This window comes from Lynx canadensis, chromosome A1 (genome assembly GCF_007474595.2).
Source record: "Lynx canadensis isolate LIC74 chromosome A1, mLynCan4.pri.v2, whole genome shotgun sequence".
NCBI classification, from domain to species: Eukaryota; Metazoa; Chordata; class Mammalia; order Carnivora; family Felidae; genus Lynx; species Lynx canadensis.
Window position 1 is genome coordinate 225975360 of NC_044303.2, and position 9900 is coordinate 225985259.

The following is a 9900-nucleotide window of genomic DNA, read 5'->3' on the forward strand; positions in this document are numbered from 1 at the left end:
GACGTTATTAGGTCCATCGCCTGTGACTCATTTTCCAGTAATATCAGTTCTGATAAAAAAAAAATGTGGTCAGATTCAGAAGAAATTTCAAGTGCAATTAAAAGATACTTGAGCCCGTTGGCCCCCAGTCACATTCTTAGACACGGGGCATTTCTTGGTGAATACTTTCTGACGGAGGTTCATCAACATGTGACAGGGTCACATCTTAGAGAGCAGCCATGAAGCTTGATGAAATGTCATTTTAAAAATGTGTTTTGCCCTACTGTGTCATTCTATACTCTGTGATGCTAGGCTGGTGTACATATTATTGATTTTTGTCATAATTAGGCCACATGCAACCCTAGAGTTTTGTCATCTCACGTCATCATTGTTTTTTAGTTCAAATTCAAGTCCGTTAACATACAGTGTATTCTTGCTTTCGGGACACTTGAACATTTCTTCATGATTTAAACCAGGGGGTGGACAAACCAACCTGCAAGCCAATGTTGTTCTGCCACCGGTGTTCATGTGGCCTGCAAAGGAAGAATGGTTTTTACATTTTTTAAAGTTTATTTATGAATTTTAAGAAAGAGAGAGAGAGAGAGTGAGAGAGTTCATGTGCGAGCAGGGGAGGGGCAGAGAGAGAAGGACATGAGAATCCGAAGCAGGCTCTGCCCGGTCCGCACGGAGCCCAACGCGGGGCTTGATCCCACGAATCGTGAGATCATGACCTGAGTCGAAATCAAGAGTCGGAGGTTTAACCGACTGAGCCACCCAGGTGCCCCAGTTTTTACATGTTTAAATGGCTTGGGTGCCCTGTACTTTTTTTTTTTTTTTTTCAACGTTTATTTATTTTTGGGACAGAGAGAGACAGAGCATGAACGGGGGAGGGGCAGAGAGAGAGGGAGACACAGAATCGGAAACAGGCTCCAGGCTCCGAGCCATCCGCCCAGAGCCCGACGCGGGGCTCGAACTCCCGGACCGCGAGATCGTGACCTGGCTGAAGTCGGACGCTTAACCGACTGTGCCACCCAGGCGCCCCTGGTGCCCTGTACTTTAAGTGCCCTGTACTTCATACAATATCTATGAATTCTTTCACATTACAACAGCTGAGCTGAATTCCCGTAATACAGACTGATGCCCCCCAAGCCTAAAATATTTACTCCCTGGCTTCTTACTGAAAAAGCCTGCTGACCCCAGACTAAGTGGACTGAAATCTGAGATCATGATTTGTTACCTCTTATGTCACATCTGGCTGCACCGGCCTTTTTAAAGCCTATTTGAGTCTTTTAATAATTTTTCAAAGGAGATATATTCAGAATGGCTTTCCTGTGATTAGGCCGGAAAAGAAAGGTAGATTTATCTTATATATCCAGATCTATTCTAATTGCCCATGTGGGTCATTTGTTCTAATGCCCGTCTTTACTTTAATTAATCTTAGTGGGTAATTAGGATGCTAATTTATCCCACAATTGTGACCCTGCAGGACTTTATCTGATACAGCCACAAATGCACCTGAGCCAGACCTGCTGATTTAAGTCTTATCCAAATGAGCTTAAGGACATGTTAAAATGGAATTAGATTGGCAGAGGAGATATTTTGTCCCCCTCTGAACACTGGTACGTCTGTCTCCCTTTTCCAAAATAGTATTCACAGGGGCACCTGGGTGGCTCAGTCAGTTAAGCCTCTGACTTCGGCTCAGGGCATGATCTCATGGTTTGTGAGTTTGAGCCCCGCATCAGACTCTGTGCTGACAACTCAGAGCCTGGAGCCTGCTTCGGATTCTGTGTCTCCCTCTCTCTCTCTCTCTCTTCCTCTCTTCTGCTCACACTCTGTCTGTCTCTCAAAAATAAATAAGCATTAAAACAACAGTATTCACACAAGGGCTGGGAAGTCCTGTATCAAGGGCACTTTCAGAAATACTAGTAGCATGAAATTATTCCAGAAAAAAACATGGCTCTTCACTTTGCACATTACCTAAGGGGACAGCAGACTGTCACACAGCAACTCTATCTTCTTAAAAAAAAAAAAAAAATCACAAGGGACAAAAAATGGCAACAAAACAAACAAGATGCGATTAAACATGTAGCATAGATGTGGGATTTGTGTCTTTTCTCTTTATGATTCCCGTCTCGCCTTTGATTTTTCCCTTCCTGGAATGTCCTCTTCTCTTTCTCTCCCAGCCAAGTGCTGCTTCAGGCCAGAGCTCACGTCACTGCCATAAAGATGTCTTTTCTCTGTCATACCGAAGCACACTGCATATGTCCCTCTGAAAACACTTGTCACAGGATATTTCAGCTACTTTTTGCTGTGTTGCCTTTTTAATTTTTCTGTATCTTTAGTTGGATGATTAGCTTTTTAGAAGAGGACCCGTGTGTTCTCAGTACCAGCCCAGTGTCAGGTGCATAAGTGCTCAGTAAAAAGTAGTCAAAGTGTTGGGGTGCCTGGGTGGCTCCGTCGGTTTAGCATCCGACTTCGGCTCAGGTCATGATCTCATAGTCTGTGGGTTCGAGCCCCGTGTCGGGCTCTGTGCTGACAGCTCGGAGTCTGGAGCCCGCTTTGGATTCTGTGTCTCCCTTTCTCTGTGCCCCTCCCCTGCTCATGCTCTGTGTCTCTCTGTCTCAAAAATTAAAAAATAAAATAAAAAATAAAATAAAAACATTAAAAAAAAAGTAGTCAAAGCGATTTAACTTTTTTCTCTTTTACAATCTTAAATATTTCTTTCCATGATCAGCCATTCCTCATTATCATTCCCACTTGTGACACATTGATTCGACCCTACACAAGGCAAATATTCAGGCATAAAATGGAAAAACTGATGTGTTTCAATGAAGTAATTTATCATTAAAAGATGAAAATTCTACTTATAGTCCCACAGTGGTTAATTGTGAGAGGAAAACCATCGTGTTCTCTCTCTCTGCCCACCCACGTCCCAAACCCACCCCCTGCCCCCGCTGGAAGTAAACACATTGGTAGGAAAGCCTGAGACATCTGTGGCCCTTTCAGATACCACCTAGCGCTGCTTAGGAATGACAATGACCTCTCTCGTAGGTGCTATGTATCTGGGGAGAGGCTGTGCCCGCCCACCACAGAGGTGAGACTGTCGGCTCCCAGCCCCACACAGCCAGCGGAAGCTGAGAAGACCCTTCTCCTAAGCCCTTGACTCTTCAGGGAGTAGCACAGGATTTGAGGATGGAACGTAGACTACTGGCCATCGTGGTTGTGTCTACACTGCTCCAGCCAGGTGACTCCGGCTGCAGTTCCAAATCCCAGAGTTGTGGCTTCTCCTGGTTCCTGACCATTTTTCAGATCCAGACTTCCAGCCTTTCTCTGATTCCCTAGCAGTGTTTGTCCAAAAAATTACTAAGGTGACAAGTGCTGACTTCTCTGGCTTACAAAAACAGTCCTGACTGATAGAGGTGGCATGAGACAAGGCTATGCAGGCTAAGCTCGAGTCGAGCTGAGTACGGGAAAATGCCAATATATTTCAAGAAGGATAATAATAACAATTAATTTTTAATAGTTATTATTTATTATTTTGTATTTTATTATTATAGTTTATATATAGTAACCCTTTGCTACGTAGCATTTAATCCTCACAAAAACCTTTTTTTTTTTTTGAGAGAGAGAGAGAAAGAGCTCAAGTGAGCAAGGGGCAGGGAGAGAGAGATTGGGAGAGACAGAGAGAGAGAGAGAGAATCAGGGATCACCAGAAGTGGGGTTCATGTTTACCCAAAGTGGGACGTGTGCTCACCCAACGTGGAGTATGAGTGCACCTAACGTGGAGCTCGAGCTGGCCTAATGTAGAACTTGAACTCACAAACCGTGAGCTCATGATCTGAGCCAATGTCAGATGCCTAACAACTGAGCCACCCGGGTACCCAAATCCTGACCAAAACCCTTCGACGTGAAGTAATTCCCATCATTATCATCTTCCGTGGATAAGAAAATGAAGGCCATGCAGAGAAAGGATAAATCAGTGGTGTAGGGTCATAAGGCTCATAAGTGATGGAGGTTGGCTCCCAATCTACACAATCTGTCTTTATACTATTCATTCTTAATAATAATAATAATAAAATAATAATAAATATAACTATTATTATGAATACCTGAAATTTATTATGCATTTACTATGTATAAGCACTGACAATTTATTCTTCACGATCTTAAATACTTTATGAAGTCCCTTCTAATCTTATAAGGTATATTCCTTGTTTTACAGATAAGAACCCTGAAAAATAATAAGATTAAATGACTGGCCCAGTTTAGTAATTGGCAGAATCAAGGTCTGAGTCCAACCAGCCCCCACCCATACACACCCACCGGCCATGAGGGACTCCCAGACAGCTTTGCCACTGCGAAGACGCAAGCTCTAAACCTACACTTGCACGAACTAGCTACGGAACTTTAAATGTAATTTAGTTTCTTCACCTGTGAAATGGAAATCTCATTAACAACAACTAACATAACTTACAAGGTGTTTGTTTATGGAAGAACAATACGATGAGATTTTCAAGTGTTTTGAAAACTGCGATTTGTGTATACAGTTGTTGGATTTATTGTGACCCGTTCGTTTAGAACCCTGGAAAGCGTTGCCATGCTATTTACTGTTGTTGGGTCGGGAGTACCAAAAAGATGTGTATGCGTGGCGAGACCTATTTATGAAACATCACTGAGTGCATTTTAGAGAGCTAGAACTTTCCAGAATGCCTCATAAAGCTCTCACAACAAAGAATAATCCTGCACAGAATGTCAATAGTGCCAAGTATGAGAATCCCTGGCTAAGCTCTTACATTGTTGTCATGTAGAACTTTGTTCCAAAAGAGATTTTTGGCTGAGAACAGTGCATTTCTGTTTTGCTTTGTGTTTTTTTTTTCCTGAAATGGCATCTGGAGATTTTAAAGGACACATAGCCACTTGAGCTGCATGTAGATAATTGCGAATTACCCAACATAATTGCTTTTATGCAGGACTTCTTGCCCAAATGACTAGAGACACATGCTACAGATGAATCACTTGATACACGATATCAAATTTCAGTCAGGCAAATTGAAAGGAAATTCAAGAGGGAAAATTATTGTGTCTTTCTGAAACATTAGAACAAACACCAAAATATTTCCTAATGACTCCAAGATGAAGGCGGGGGGGGGGGGGGGGTCAGGTGAAGGGAGAGGAATGAAAATATTTCCCAACGTTATCCCTGAAAAGCAAGAGAGTAAAGCTTGCTCAGTCAATGTTAAGATTCCACTCCTAACCCAAGAGCAACTGCTTTTGTTCCAACCCCCATTTTTTTCTCTCAGTACACACATTACAAATGATCAACACTGCGACTGAAACTCAGAGAGAGTGTGCATCACACTGACTTCCTCTTCTCAGCCCTACATGGGATACAGAACTGCTGTTGAGATACTGATGATGCCACCGCTGTCCTTGGTCCCGAGTCTCAGTTTCTCCATCCTCGTCCCCAGAGATAGGATTGGCCCCAAGGCCCATTTCAGCCCTGATGTGTGTTAATGTCCGCAACTACTTAGACCATTAGCAGTTACCTACTAAGGCTAGGTTCCCAGACGAGTTTCTGAGTATACATAGGATGAGCCCACAGTTCACTGGGTACACATACTTCCGCTAAAAACATACAAAAGCAAAATAATTCTTCCATGTCTTAAAACCTGTAACTACGTCATGTAAATGTCAAGGTAAGCATCAACATAATGTGGAAGTCATGTCAAAGATGGACATTGCATAATTAACCTCCTCATTATCCATCTATATCATATCATATTGTATACCTATAAGATGGGTTAAGGGGCGCCTGGGTGGCGCAGTTGGTTAAGCGTCCGACTTCAGCCAGGTCACGATCTCGCGGTCTGTGAGTTCGAGCCCCGTGTCAGGCTCTGGGCTGATGGCTCAGAGCCTGGAGCCTGTTTCCGATTCTGTGTCTCCCTCTCTCTCTGCCCCTCCCCCATTCATGCTCTGTCTCTCTCTGTCCCAAAAATAAATAAACGTTGAAAAAAAAATTTCAAAAAAGATGGGTTAAAATATCTTGAAGCCTTTCCTAAAAGAAAAACATGATATTCTCTTAAAGCAGTTAAGTACTGACACTAACAAAATTTGTAATAGGAAAGATAGAGTATCATACAATATCTTAAATTTTATTTATTTGGAAATGTGGTTGTAAATAAAAATTGTATTTCTTTTTTCTAAATAAGACGCTGCCAGCTTCATTGTCTGATATTAGCTTTCATGTAACTATTTCCTAGGTCTGTGGAATCATTCTGTAGAATAATATGAAAATTAGTAATGGGGGCTCCTTGCAGAAGACTACCACCTTCCAAGTCTGGTTCTGACATTTCTTAGCTATGTGATCTTGGACTTTCCTTAATCTTCTCCATCTTAATTCTTGTATCTGCGAACTTGGGATAATAATAGCAATTCCTAGGTTGTCATGAAGACCCAGTGATTTGTGAAAAGTGATGAGAACCATGCCAGGCACATAGGATTTAATCATATAGTAGTCATTGTAGTATGGTAACAGCATTATTACCATTCACATTAGCATTTATATTTTCCATTCTAGACATCTTTCCTTGCTGTCAGACCTTTGCTTCTGTTGCTAATACCTCTTATAAGATCATGCCCTTCAGACATTGTTGTCCATATCTAGTGAATGCTATAGGAATCACTGTCTCTCCCACGTTGGTTTCAACCAACATGGAAACGGGCTCTTTTTCATTCCCTACTTACAAGGGAAAATAGGTGACAAATTTTAATAGGTTATGCTGGATGTCAGAGACCATAGATGGGGGTACAGAGTAGGAGGGACAATTTATGGCTCAGAGACCGGGAAGCCTCCTTCACTTGAACAGTGATATCCCTGCTCCCATTACACATCCAACATTCCCTTCACTGGATCTACTCCAGTGGATCAACTGTACTCTATCCAGTGAAGATAGATCTTCACTGGATCTACTCCAGACATCTTCATGCTTTAGAGTCTCGTATCAGACTCACTCCTAATCCCTAAGTAAAGAGATGCTTCTTACGTCCTTCTCTCCAGTCCGTCTTTCAAAATGACTGGCAACAAAACATTAAGTGCCCATGGGTAGCCTGGTAGTGGAACGGCCTAACCCTATAAACTCAGAAACATAGGAAACATTTCCTGTTTAAACTACCACTCTCCGAATCTAGAATAGATTCAGATAAAACTGGCAAGATGGGTCAATTTAGAAGAAAGAAACACTTCACTTTCAAACTCTTGCTACTTGGTATCCAAGTCCGTTCAGGACACACAAAAAAATTGAAATAATTCACATTGGTCTGTGTTATCTGAACTTACTGCTGGAACTCTCACTATCTCACCTTAGAAACTGAATAGAGTTTATTTATTTTTTTCATTTGAAACTGAATAGATTTTAATAGCAAGGGATAAATGCATCATAACAGAATAGTTTACAAGTTGGTATATTTCCTTGAATCTGGATTTTTCATTCCTAGCTATGTTCTCTTCATTAAGGTAGACTATACAAATTCACTTAATGAAGTTCGTATGCTGTAATATACAACTCTAGAAAAAAAAAAAAAAAGAGCACACCAGGAGGGAGAGAGAAAAGGAGAGGAAACGTAAAAAAGAATAGGCCCCTAATGCTTGTTGTCTTTGGTTAAATGAGCATCATTTTGAATCGCTACTTCCTTGTGAATAAAAAGCTAAAAGTAATCAAATATGATATGTCATAATATATGCTCCCATTCTTTCAAATGCTTGTATTTCCTTCATGTCCTTAGAGAATAAAGATTAAAAACAACATCTGAAGCCAAAAAAAAAATCGTTAGTTAAGAAATCTTTCTAGTTAATTTTATTTTTCGGATTATATGTTTTAGCAGGCTCTACCAAAATTAAGGTTTGGATTTACGCCATGTTTTGGATTCTTTCAATGTAATTACAAAACTACCTCGATCTAAGAATGAATATGGAAGAGCCCCATTTTGTTGAAATTAGCTAAAACACACGCCATTTAAATATTTTTTAATAATTCTTTTCAGTAGTTAAATCACAGAACTAATGTATATTCATGTGTGCATGAGCCATGGGACAAGAATAATTAGTAGTACCAGCAGAAACCATGGCCATCGCAAACCTTCTGCTCTCCTCTGAGCCAAGTGATTCTTAGGACTCAGCCCCTTGAGTAAGTGGGAGGATTGGCCAGCTTAAAGACAGTGAGTCAGATGGGAAATAAGGATTCACATCCCTGGGAAGGAGCACAAACCATGTAGAACAGATGCCCACACAGATGGAGGAATAGGGGACGGCCAGTGACCAAAGTATTCAAGGGGCTTTGGGGTCTCTTGGACACAGTAAGCTAACTGAACACAACATTAGAAAAATAAGCAACAGAATAGAAGCATAACACCTGTGCAACCGTAGACAGTTCATTTAACCCACACAATCCCATTTCTCACTAGTTCAGTAAGGAAGTTACACTAGATAAACTGTGACCCTCTTCTGAATTGTAAAATTCAACAATTCTGTACAAAGCACTTCCTTTTACTCATTGGTGCAGAAAAGCTGTCAACTATATTGGTTAGTAGAGGAAAATGGTGAAATAAAAGATAAAAAATCATCTATAATGAGCTTTGATTGTCATCGTATGGGGGCATTGATGGCAATAACTTCCTATTATGTTTTAATGACACTGTATTGTGAATTAACAATTTCATGCCAAGGATGAATTGGAAAAGATAATAGGCAACCCAGAAACAAATGAGGAAGAGAAACTAAAAAGAATAAACAAATCTATCTTTGCATAGCAGCCTTCTCATAAGTCATTATAAAAATCCATCAAATATGAGCTGCTTTATCTTGAGCCACTGACCTTTAAATGTTTTTAAACATTTATTTATTTTTGAAAGACAGAGAGAGACAGAGCACAAAGAGAGGAGGGGCAGAGAGAGAGGGAGACACAGAATCGGAAGCAGGCTCCAGGCTCTGAGCTGTCAGCCCAGAACCCCAAGTGGGGCTCAAACCCACAAACCATGAGATCATGACCTGAGCCGAAGTCGGATGCCTAACTGACTGAGCCACCCAGGCGCCCCAAGCCATTGACCTTTAGATGTTGCCCATTCTGTGTTGATAAAAATTCATTCATTTATAAATAAGCCAGTATTTCTTGAAGCATTCAGCCATTATTGCTTCATTAGCAATGAAGTGGAAATGAAGACAGTTGCTAAAAGGGTTTCATGTAAAAAGAAATATATAATGTTTTCTAAGTTCCCACAAATTCAATCTAAAGGTACAGTTTCAAGATCATAAAGTAAAGCTAGATGACATCAATTTAGGCCGATGAAAATTATTAGTATCATATCCATTTCTTTGAACTCCATTTATTATGTAACCAGTATGTTATTAGTCTACTGATCTTCTGTCCTGAGGTCACAGAATGTGTTTGAATTTGTGCCATTTAAAGAACAGAGGTTAGTCTTTCCACTTTCATAAAGGTTCCTGTGGAATTATTTGTTCTCTGAGTCTCCATTTGTTACCAATTCTTGAAAACAAGTTAGATTATGTCAGCTGTTGGTTTTCATTGGCTGTAACCAAACAAGTCATATAGAATGTGGGCTCCTTGTGGGACATTGCGATAAAAAAATAATTGCCTTTTGCTTCTTACTTTGTAGTAGAAATGCACACATTATTAATTGAACTACTTTGACATTGTACTTTATGTTATTTAAACTGTTATCATTTTGGCACACGGCCTTCTCCTGAGCTGGCTGCAAATGTGTTACATGCAAGCCGTAGGTACTAACAAAATTCATTTTCTGGAAGGAATGAAAGCACACGCACTACGTCATCGTTTCTTTACTGGTATTAGAGCCTGAGACACATACCTGAGCGAGGGACGGGAAGAAGGGCCAGGTGTAAGGCAA